The sequence below is a fragment of the Prinia subflava genome, chromosome 19 (assembly GCF_021018805.1).
Source record: "Prinia subflava isolate CZ2003 ecotype Zambia chromosome 19, Cam_Psub_1.2, whole genome shotgun sequence".
Taxonomy (NCBI): domain Eukaryota; kingdom Metazoa; phylum Chordata; class Aves; order Passeriformes; family Cisticolidae; genus Prinia; species Prinia subflava.
The window spans coordinates 6199441-6211766 of record NC_086265.1 but is presented as its reverse complement, the minus strand read 5'-3'; the positions used below and the strand labels follow the sequence as shown (position 1 = coordinate 6211766).

The 12326-nt window shown below is 46.6% G+C and overlaps 1 protein-coding gene across 20 annotated transcripts in view; it reads right to left on the bottom strand.

Annotated features, from left to right (window-relative positions):
- The window catches only part of FBRSL1 (fibrosin like 1), a 499827-nt gene that overhangs the window by 409429 nt on the left and 78072 nt on the right, over positions 1-12326 (bottom strand). The gene's annotated exons all lie outside the window — the stretch shown is intronic.

Here is a 12326-nt window from a genome sequence, read left to right as displayed (position 1 = left end):
ACTCAGAGCAATTACTTCTGACTGTACTAATGAGACAAGCATGCTGTTTCTGTACTATATATATACATTATACACAAATTTCATTTAACAACTATCTTGGCTGTGATGTAAACCCATCCCTACTTAATTTATGTTTGCAAACATTTGGACTGAAAATTAAAATTAATAGAAAGCTAAAATAAATAAAGGAGCTCCTGCTGCTCTGTGTGAATGTTCAAGAAAGCAAAGTGCAGAAACACTTCCCCCAAGCAGAGAGTTTGCAGATTCCTGATTACTGAACAGCCCTGTCAGCCACCACTGACTGACTTGGTGTGGGGGGTGGCAGAAGGGGTGCACAGAATAGAGGAATTTTCTCCTTTGATCGGGCAGTCGCCCCCTCTCCCTACAGAGTGGGGACTAATGCACGTAAATCCCTGGTTCATCAAGAAGTGAATAGACCTTTTGTCGCAGTCTATTACAGTTATAAAGATTCTGGCCACGCTTCTCTCTTACCACCACCATCCCCTCCACCAAAATGAAAGGTAGAGCTTCAAAACATCGAGACGGATCAGGATTCAAAACACGCCGGAACAGCCCGGCTGCACCAAGACGAGGAGAAAAAAGCCTGCCAGCCCCCCTTTCAGGGCCTTACGACAGCACTTTTTGAGAAGTTCTGCTCAGGCAGCTGACATCCAGTTTTCGTCTTCTACTGCAGATGTGCAGCTTTCCTGCACAATGGGCGCCTGCAGCCCTGGCGCTCCTCCAGGTCCCACTGTGTGACAGTAACAAAAGGCGAAGCTGGAAGCCCTCAGCCACAGCACAGTTCTAAATGATTTAGTGACCACGGCGTCCAGACCTTGGCAGCAGCTGCTGCTTTAAAGGGACATTACCCAAGGAGTCAGGAAACCACAGAGGCAGGCGGGTTTTCACACCGGATTTGAAAAGTTCTGTCTGAAAATGAAATGGTCCTGCCACGTTTGTTTAAAGATCCAAGGCAGAGAGCAGGGAGATAGGAGGAGACAGGATTGTCATTGAAAGTTGTTAATGCAATACCATAAAGCCTTAAAATCAACCCTTACAGTATCCTCCACTTAAGGACTTCAAGGCACTCTGCCTTGTGGTTAGTGATGGCAACCTTTATCTCCATAGCCATTATTTTTCTTTTGAGTTAGAAAAATACAACTGTGAAATTAAACCAGCCACTAGTGACCAGGACAACTTACACCCAGGATGATGCTACATGGACACCTTTTCTCCTAAGAGTGTGGAGAAAATTACCTCTTTGCATTCAACACCACATCACATTCGGAATTTTCCTTTTCTTTGGAGCAGAGTTGTACACCACCATGATGCCACCAAAAGGACTTTTGCAGAGAAACTTCCACTAAATGCAATCTCCAGCTTGTGAAGGGGAGATATTTATGAACAACAGCACGGTCAGCACTGGGTATCAATGCATCCCACACCTCAACACATCCTGCTCTTGCAGAACCTTATTGTCAGTGCCCTGCAGAACCTCACAGAAGTTTTTGAGTGCCTATTCCAGAACGATATGGGTTAGAAGAGCTGGGTTGTTTTTTTTACAGGGTACAAGAGCCAAGCAAAAGCACAAATCCCTTCTAGCTTTGTTAGATATTTCACTTCCTCTCCAAGCTAGGGAATGGCTGAGTTTTTGCTACAAAACTTCTCACATGCATTAGAGGATTAATGAAAGTGGCAGTGCAAGCTTCCAAAACCAGTCAGTGAACACAAGGAGTGCTGTGCTCAGCATTCAAGTTTGTCTCCCTATCATTTCTTTTCTACCTTCTGATAACACAGAGAGTGGAGGCCCTGACACAAAGTGGGTCCTTGTTTAGTTCTGCAGACATATCCTGACATCTTTCTCCAAGTCCTCCCTGCAGCCACCCCTGGGTATGGTCACCCTGTGGTCATGAACAAGGGCTCCAAACCTCTCGTGGTGGAGCTCCAAAAACAGGAGACTCCAGGTATCTGCCAGAGCTCAGCTCTCCTGCTTTGAACCACCACAGTGTGTACTGAGAGTACAGCCCACGGCAACCCTGCAGGGCAATGGAGGGCAAATCACTGACCAAAAAAGTCACCAGGGGTCTGGTGGCAATGGGGAATCAGTAGCCAGCTCCACTAAGTCCCATCAATAACTTAGTCCAAGAAATAAACATGTAAATTCAAGTTAAAAAAAAAAAAAGAAATTACATGAACAGTAAGTACTATGCAGCAAATACTCAAAATAATTTCTGTCAACAGAGCACTAATTAAGATGGATAAACCCTCCTTTTGCTAATCTTCCTCCTCCCTCCAAAGCAATTCAGTTGCCCACAGGGAAAAAAAAAACCGTACAAGAAGAGACTGATAAAAGAGACAAATCAAAAAGGTGCACGTAGCTCTATATGCCAGAAGCAAGTAACAGCTCTGCTAGAGCTCTGCTGGAAGGGGAAAAGGTACAATTTTGTATTTCTTTGTGGAGTCTGAAAGTAATTTTAAAAGGACCTTTTAAAGCCATCCTTCACCACCTGCAGTCAAGTGGTCATTAAAAAAGACACACTGTAATCAAAGCACCCACTAACTGCTGGGAAGCACTATTAATCCACCAAGCAGCACTTCTCCATCCCTTCCCTTCCCTCCGCAGCCATTCCGGGTAAAACAAAGCCCTGCTCACTGATGGGGAGCTGCAGCTCCTGGGAGAGCAGAGGTGGTGGGAGGAAGGCAAGAGGCTGCTGTGCAAACCCACAAACACAGCACATTTCACCTGTGCTCACACCTTGGGCCAGCTGCCTCCTCCCAGGTTTTGGGGGTGCATGAACAGAGTTTGGTTCTGTGTCGGAGCTCTGGTGGTTTTCAGTCCACAGTGTTAAACTGGTGTGTTTGTCAGTGGCTTTAATGTGCAGGGAAGGGAAACCTGCAGGAGCTGTTGCATGTTCTGTTGGGCCTTTCCAACAGAAAAGGGTGGGAGGGAGGGAGAAGATGCCTTTGCAAAGCATATGGTTTGAGCAAGAAGGGGCAGTGAGTGCTCTGCTCTCCCAGCACACTGCTACACACCACAAGCCATCAGTGAGAGGCGGGCAGCACAGTAGCAAATCTGGTACCAGGAAATGTTGCACAATATCAAACACACAGAACAAAAGAATGATTTCCTGCTCCACCAATGGAATATATCCTATGTAGCCATATACTGTGCTCTAAAACACAACAGCTGCGTGTTCAACCCAGACAACATCAGCTCAGTAGGAATAGAGATTTTTTTTCCACCTCACTGTAATAAAGGTCAGATAAAGGGGAGCAGCAAGACCAGGAGCACCAAGCTGGGAATTAAGAATCAATGCATCTTCCAGACTCCTGCTCGCCAGACACATCAGGAATGTAAGCAACTAAGAGCTGGAATGGGGGAAAGGGGAGGGAAAGGAGAGGCATTCACAACATTTTTTAAGAAGTAATTGGTCTTTTAACAGTTCTGGACGGGTTGCTGACTGACCAGTTGAAAAGATTTTCCCTTAATCTTGGACGAGGAATAGGAACTGTGCAAGAAATCAAGACCAAGGAAAAAAATAAAAAACCTACTGGGGGATCAGCAATGCTACCTTGCTAAAGAAAAATATTGTTTATATTGCATAGATGCCCATGACTTCAGACAGCTGAGGGTCCAGCCTGATGCTGTTAAGTGGCAGTGCTTTCAACAGTGCTGACAGCAGAAGCTGCTCCCCAAAACACATGAGCCAGATTTCCCAGTTGTTGGAAAAGGCTGGGGCTGTGGGAGAACAACACTGCTGACCCTTTGGATCACAGACACTGCCTGCTGCCAGCCCCCACTGCTGTCTGAGGGGCAGTGTGGAACAGCAGAGCCATCCCTGGCATTTCTGCACAACGTGGGGCAAGAGACAGGTTTATCCAGGGTAATTTCACAGCGTTCTCTTGCTGCATTTCCTGGTTGTTTTCCAGGTCCACTTTGTTCTGCTGTAAAAGCATTACATGGCTGTGATCATGGTGACAAGACAAACCATGACGGTAGTGCAGTTAAAGGCAGCAGGCTCTGCAAAAACAAGCAGACAGGTCTGCCTTGTTCTCAGCAGTCCCAATCCACGCTACCAAGAGACAAAATGGGTTTCCAGGGATGGGGTGCCAGGTATTTCATGCCTTGCCAGTGACTCAGTTATCCAGTAGGAGAAAGAAAATCACTATCTGCTTTGCACCACATTTACCCTTATTTTGCAAGTGCCTTCATGTTTACATGGAGAAAGGTAGAAAAGGCTTATTCTGAAGAGACTTTGAACTCTTTTGGTGAAAGGACCATGACTGTTCCTGGTCCATAATATTATGAAACTCCCAGATTTCCAGCATTTGCTAGGATCCCAGCCTGACTGCAACAGCTTAAACCCAGCCTGGAACACATGCAGAGACTCTCAACTCACCACCCACTCCCGGAGCTGAAAGGAGTGAGGACTCCAAAAGGTTGAACTGTAACAGGCAAATGTATTTTTAACAAATTCTGTTTCTATAAATATTACAAAGCTTTCTGCTCTTCGGAGGCTGCTCTGCTCCCAGTGCTGCTGACATTACGGTGACATTTAGGAGGCCTTCGCATTGCCTTCCTGCCTTTCGTATGCTGGTTTTGTTCGAGGGATCAGAGAGACATATGAAGACACAAGGGCTGCTTATTCAAACCCTGCTCACTCGCTGACCTGCTGCTCGGGAGCACAAAGGGGCTCTCCATGTCAAGTGTGCTGCCTGCCGCCGTCTCCAGCGCTCTGGAATGCATATAAATGCAAAGGACACTAACCCCGAGGCGCCACCAACACGGCACGGGGGTGAAGCCATGGGGAATTCATTTCTGAAGCTGCATCACAGCTTCACGTAGTCCCAGCTGGTACTGTACCCTGTCCATGCACCATAAAAACTGTCCTTCATTTATTAACTCCTGCGTTTGCCCTCTCCTCTTCTCTATTTTCAAAGCTGTTTTCTCTGCGTTCTCTGTCCTCCCCCTCCATTTCTTCACTTTCTGCGCTCTCCGGAGCCCGCTGCCAGCGCAGCATGAATGGCACCGAGCTGGCACTGGCCCCAGATGCTGACATCACCTCCTCCTCTCCTGCCTCAGCCTCCAGATCCCGCACCTAAACCCCGAGCATCCAATGCCCCACTGCTGCCTCGCCAGCTGCCAGCTTCACATGGAGCTCTCCTGGCATTAAAAAACAGGGTGGGCACACAGACAGAGGAAACATATACAAATATATATATATATATACACACACGTGTATATATGTAAGAAGAGGAGTCTTCCCGAATCAAACTGTGACACTAACGCTTGGGTTAGGACCCTTCAGATACCATTTCACAGCCACTCCAGCCCAAAAAACACCCTACCCATAAGGTAGGAAAAGACTCCTACATACCTGAACAGGTGCTAAGTGACCAGCTACCAGGATTACATCTGCACATTTTTTTTAAATGCTGCAACTGTTAACAATCCAGCTAATAAAAGAAATTGGCAAATAAATAAATAAATACCAGAAACTCTGTTAGTTATGTCCAGGATTCAGCTCTTCAGTCTTGTTCAGCGTGAGCTGCCACTGGAATATCCAGTAACACTTTCAATTAAATTTAAGGCTACATGTTCTGCACATCACAAAAAAATCTACTGTTGTGCATACGTTGTACTGTTACCTTCTGGTTATTCTGAACAGAAATTACAGGGTGATACTTAGGGTGAAGAATCCATGTTCGCAGTTAAGCAGGTGCTTAATTTTAGGGACGAAGAAAGCCCTTAAACAAACATAACAGATCCAGGACTCACTGTACTGTGTGTTCCTTGGACTTTGTTTTATTTTACATAGGTATCTACTATTTTCTTAATAGGAAACTTCAGGAGACTTTCTTTTCTTATTAGAGGACCTGAAAGCCTCGACAATGGTGGTGTTGCAGCTCTAACAGAATTCTCCCATTGCCGATAAAGAAAAAAATAAAAAATCTCACTTCACTTTGCACCAGCAAAAACGGTTTGAAGATTTGTTGGAACACTTAACAAGATGTTTTTGGCCTCCTATGACATTTAACATAGGTATTGTCATGGTAAGAGGATTGTGATTCACAAGAACCGCACACTTGAATAGGATCATTCCACAAAAATTTCCATCTACCTTAGAAAATTGCCTACTGCTTTTTGCAATTCAAACCCTGAGCACAACTATAGTTATTTAACCTTTCATCAAAAACTGCGAATATCTGATAGTAATAAGTACAATCTATAAAGGCTTCAAGTCAACACTTTTTATAAGCAGATTTGTAAAGTAATAAATTTTCCATGACTTAACGATCAGCTTTGCCTATGAAAGCCAATGTTGTAATTCCCAATTGATTGTAGATGTTAATCTCGCAAGACTCTTGTTCTTATGCTGTGATTTATTAGCTGAATTAATGACAGATTGCACTGTTTAAAACAAGCTGCTGTTTTACACAATAACCCAGGAAGCTCCGTCCAACTGAGTCACGGCAAGGATGGGAGGAGGGTGGTGTGCAAGGTGAAACAGCTCACCATACCTGAGCCAATTTGTCTGATTGCCTTTGAAATGCAGCACTAATTGTTTAACAATTAACCCTCTGACTGAACACCAGGAGAGCTGAATGGCAGCAGCTATTCAGGCTCTCTGCAGTTTGGGATTCACATCCAGTCTCTGCACTTCATTTACATTGAGGCATTTTGCTTTCTCATGGAAAACAAGAGAAGATTCCCCCAACCCCCCTTGCCACACACTTCTTTGGGTTTGAAGACATTGGAAAAGAAAAATCCCTTGTGCTTCCTGTATTCACGGATGCGACCAGAAAAGGAAAACTGCAGAGTAAGGACAGAACCAATTCCTCAGGCCTTATCTCACTGCTACCACAAAGCATGTAACATTATGTGTAATAAAAGTTAGACCCCTTCTCTCCAGATTATTCATTCTCTAACCACTTCAGCAACAATCCTGGTGTATAGAGAATGTGCCACAAACGTGCTGGAACAATGCAGTCAAACAGAGCCAGCACTGGAGTGGAAACAATGACGGCTCCTCCACAGCCTGAGCCTGCAGGTTCTACCAGTAACAAACTCAGACCTTATCCTGTCAACTTTGCCATCGAGACCCAACACAGGAGATGAAAGTAGGAGCTATGAGCTGGGGGGATGTGACATGGGGACCAAACCCCATAATAATCTTAGAAAGTGCTCAGTGCAATTTAATTCTGTTGCAGGAGCCCCATGCTCTGCAGTAAATGGCTTCTCCCTTCATTTGCTTGGCAAAAGCTCGCCTCAGAAGGGATCCCTGCGTTTTGCAACGAATTTGAACTTGCTTCTGTGCTTTTTTCTCAAGTGTTGCAGTGACGGGAGGCACTTCCCGAGCCGGGGAATGCCAAGTGTTGCCAATTCCCATGGAGCCATGGCCTGCAGCCCCGGTGCCTCGCTGCTCCTGCCCGCGCCTCACTGCTCTGTGCTGGCCTTCAGAGGGGAGCAGCCAGCCAAAAATAAATAAGGGAAACCAAATGAAGGAACCAAAGGGATGGAGCCTTGTGTGGCGGCTTTGGAACAGGTGAGATCCCAGGCAGTCACCTCAGAAGAGTCACCGCAAATGCCCGGGATCGCTGCTGTTATTGGTTTTCCAAAACTGGCCCCAGCCATCTGCTGGTGGTCAAGCTCCATGATGGGGCAATCAATTACAGCTGTTATCTTGTCCTAGCTTTGACAGATGTTCCTCTCTTTCATTGTACAGTAATTACCAGTGAGCTGCCAGCAGGCTTCACACTTTAATTGTGGCGCTAATTTGAGACAAAGAGAGGAAAAAATAGGGAGAGACAGACAGGGAAAGGCAAAAGCTAAGACAGCTGTGGAAATTGGAGCACCCACGCAGTCGGCATTTCTTTACAAACAAGAGGTGAAGGCAACCGGTTACCCCAATGAGACTTTAAAAAGCAACACAAGCACCATCCAAAAACACCACGGCCTGTGGTCCTGCTTCCTTTCGCAGGGGGAAAGAGGGACACGTCCCTTTCCTTGCCAAACAGGCTATGATAAAAATACCTGCCAGCCTTCTGGCAAGGCATGGCTTCACACTGCCACACAGCATGGTGCCAGCCACCTCACAGGAGTGAAAATTGGATGGGTAAAGACACAGGGCGGAGTTCTGATTTGGGAAGGGGAGGTGCGTGTTAAACCTTCTTGGAGCACAACGAATCTACTTAAATTACAACACAGATGAACTCCTACTGCAAAACACAAGCAAAAGCACTCCTCTGCCTTGCTAGAGAGCGAGAGCCACAGAGCACCTGCTCTGCAATCTGGTGTTCATGGAGAACCATTGGAGATGGGCAGGAGAGAACAAGTGCTGATGATAGCAGGAGCCAGCAAGGTAGGAAACCTGGCAACTAATTTCTTATGTAACCCCAGACTCTAAACAGACAAGGGACATGATAAGGTTTATCCTTTTCTTCTTGGCTGGTTTCGATGCAGCATTTCAGTGCAATTTCTACAGCCATTCTTCGTCCTGGTTTCTGTACACTCCCTAATGATGCACACCCTGTTTCTGTACACTCCCTAATGATGCACACCCCATACCCCCATGAAAGGACTCTACAATGATCATAACCACATGCAAAGCCCCACAGTAAAACCCTCAACAGCTGCTTTTTAATGACAATAGTTTATGAAGTGCTTATTTCCTCTGTATAGCCTGCAAGAGGATTTTTATTTTAAGGTGTTAAATAGTCAAAAGACTCTCTTTAAACAGGTTCCAGAAACCAAATAGCAAACTTCCAGTGGAATTCTGAACAATAAAGAGAAAAACACTCAATTGCTAAAAGCAATTCTGCAGCAAGCTACAGACACCCTCCTACAGGATGTCCAAATCTGAATTAACTATTTTCTTTACAATTTAATTCACAATGGACATACTTCTGCCGCTGAGTATTTATTGAATCTTTCAGTAGCACTTAGGCTGTGGTTCTGTGATGTGTCTGGCACTAACAGTGGCTTACAGCAGTTCCTGTCATGCTTTCTTCCCTTCCCTCCGCTGCCCACCCCCTGCCCGGCCTCATGCCACTGGGTGCTCCCTGCTGCAAGTTGTGGCAGTACAGCTATTTCAACATCTATTCAGACCAGGAAATGGAGAATGGCAGAAGGAATTAACACCCTCATTTAACATGTAAAAGAAAAAAACGGGGAAGAAAATGAGGGGAGGAGACTGTCTTGTGCTGGGTTTTGCAAAACAGCTCACTGCCACCCCAGGGTCAGCCAATTCCCTGGACTGGTGAAGGGGAGGGGAACCAAAGAGCTCCCACCAGTGTGGAAGAGCTCAGCCATCTCAGGAACCTTCAGCTGGCACAGCACATCACGTGTGCAGGAATGAGAAACCCAAAACTGCTCGGACCGGTATGACTGAGAACTCCTTCAGTGCCCCCAGTTTAATTGGACATCGTCAACTGCAGGCATCTGGACTGGAGCTCAGATTTCTGTCAGCTCAGACCCACTGATGTTTTGTCTCCAGAAACTTGTTTGTTTTTATGTGCTCTCAGATTTTACATTTTAATGCCACTTACTGACCTTTCCATTATTTTATTTTTCTGTTCTGGTCTGAAGGAGTGTTTGTTGATTTCATGTTTTATTATTACCTTGTTTTTGGGAGAACTTCTGAAATCAAATGGTTGGAAAAATGTGTGAGGTTTTGGTGGCTGCTGAATGCAACCAGCCTGCTCCTGCCAAAAATGGCAGTGTAAGTTAACTGTCTGGGCTCACCACACAGCAGCTGTCAAGGGAAGAGAGGGGAACGGATAAAGCTGTACATTTTTAACATGTTTCTAACATTGTAAATAGCAGAAGTAGTGGTTTTACAGCAGCAGAACTATGTGGTTCACTGACCAATGATTTGAAACTGGCTTCTCTGCAGGAACTGCCATTTATCTGGATTACTGCTTTTTGAAAAGGGACTTTGGGGCAGTGCTATAAACATCTGCCAGGCAGCAAGATGTTATGCAGATGGACAAGAAAAGTAGGTTGACCAAAACCCACTAGGGTCTTGCTACCTGATAAAGTCAGGTCAATGACTTGGAAAATAGTATCACAGGAAGCATAACTACCTGGAATAAGCTTCACAGTCTGCTTGCCAACTCATCTTACTCATCGACTTCTGTATGTCCTAGAGGCAAACTGTCCCTTTGTTTCAAAGGACAGGTCCTCCTCTTAAGAGACATATCTGGGGGGAAGTTTACACAACATGTTCCCTATCAAACGAAATTCTGGATCACATCCCCTATGCTACCTTGCCAAATATGAGCAAATACCACCTTTACATCTTCAGGCAACCAAAGAAACCAATTGACCATGATCCCACTATGATTTCTCCTGGATGTGTCCCCTGATAATGTTCTAGCCAAGCAGCCTGTGAGGATCTCTCAGAATCCCACTGCTGCCATTCTTGTCTAGGACACCACACCAGTACAGCAAGCACTAAAAGTTCAACTGCACTGCAGTCCCCACATTGTATCTCCCAAAAGAGAGGCACATATTCCCCAGGGAGCAGATCCCTGGAGTCAGAGGGTGCTGACCTCTGAGCTCTGTCTCCACCAGTGAGGACTTGTTAAATGAAAGGCAATCTCTCAACTGTCCTCAAATGCTAAATAGGCAATTACTATGCTGATTGATTGATTACAGTTCCCTGTCTAAATTATATCAGGAGAGAAGGCAAATCACTCAGAACTAGAAAAATCACAGCCTAACTTCAGGCAAGTGCAGAGAAAGGTTTTCAGCAGTCTGAGTAACAGGCAAGTGGACTGCAGTCAAATCATTGCCCTGAGCAAACAGTTCTGAATGCCAAAGGATCCCCGAGCACAGAAAGGCTGGGCAGGGATTGCAAATCAGCCATGACCATGTCAGGCCATGACCTTTTGTGGGAAATTAACTGGAAGGAAAAAAACGCAAAGAAAAAAGGTCTCCTGAGCCTGATGATCCCCAAGTAGCACAGATGTGCATCCATTCCCTAAACTTACTGCTGTGGAAGCAGCTTCACTTCAACATGAACCAGACCCCCTCCCTTCTCCTGGCTGCATTTCTTTTCTCTCACCTATTTTTTCCACATTGTACCAGTGGCTCGAGTATCTCTGTGGTTTCCTCCCATCAGCCATGGCCAGCAGCTGGCAGGCAGCTGTCACAGGTATGGCAGAGATGGTCCAAAACCTTTTCCAGGAGGCACCACAGCCTCCCAAACGTACATGGGACCCCACCAATTCCCAGACAAACAGCCCTGCTGTGTCCCTGCCAGGACACAGAAGGCCCCTGGTTCAATGTTCTCAGCAGCACCTGCCAGAGTTCACCTCACATCCCCACCCACCACTTCTTTAGGCCTTCATTTCCCAGCACTGCTCCCACTCCTCCCCTCCTGCTGCCACATCCGTGCTCCAAGTGTCATCCCCAAATACAACCCCAGCAGCTTTTCCTGCCAAACTCCTTATTGCAGGTCAGACACTGCTCCAGCTCACCTCCTGCCCCTTGCTGCCCACTGCTCCCCTGGCAGGCGAGGCAGGGCTGGGCACTGCCAGGACAGCAGCTGGGTGCCCGGGGCTGGCCCCAGAGCAGGGCAGGAGCACTGGGGGCCCAAAGTACTGCTGCTGATGGGCACAGGAGGGTCAGGCTGAGCCCTCAGCCTGCTCCCCAGCCCGAATGTGACACAGAGCTGTGCAGAACCCATCCAGGACTGCTCCCCTCCATCCTGGCTTTGCTGCCCCTTCGAACACACCAGTCCTGCTGGCGTCCAGCCAAGCTAATCAGACCAGCACAGCCCTCCAGCCACCCCCAAACACAAATGCTGCAGAAAACCTGCTGTGAGAGCCAGCCTTTGGTGCCTTTCTACTAATCCTTCCACATTCAAACACCAGCTCAAGAGGCAATGATTGCCCTTCCCCAGTGCATCCCCCACACAAGACCCCATAACAACCTGTGCTGGCTTTTGAACTGTACCCACAGCAAGGATGAGCTTCCAGTTCTTGTTAAGGGCTCCCTCACATGCAGCAGGGAGGGCTGCTACAGCTGCCACACCACAGGGCACTGCCATTGCCACTCACCCCGGTGCCATTCAGCCACAGCCACCCCGTGCCCATGCAGTGCTGGGGATGCTGCAGACAGTGATTATGGCACAGCTCCCTAGGGACTGGTTTTGGGAGGAGGGAGGGAGCAGTGGATGAACTCCAGCTGCCAAAAGTTTTAATTCCTTCTCACAGGAATTAAAACAGAAATTCTCAAGGCTGAAATGTTTGAAACAGTTTCTTAACAAAACCAAAAGGGGCTGTTGAAAAGAATAACATTATGACAGCTGCTGGGAAAG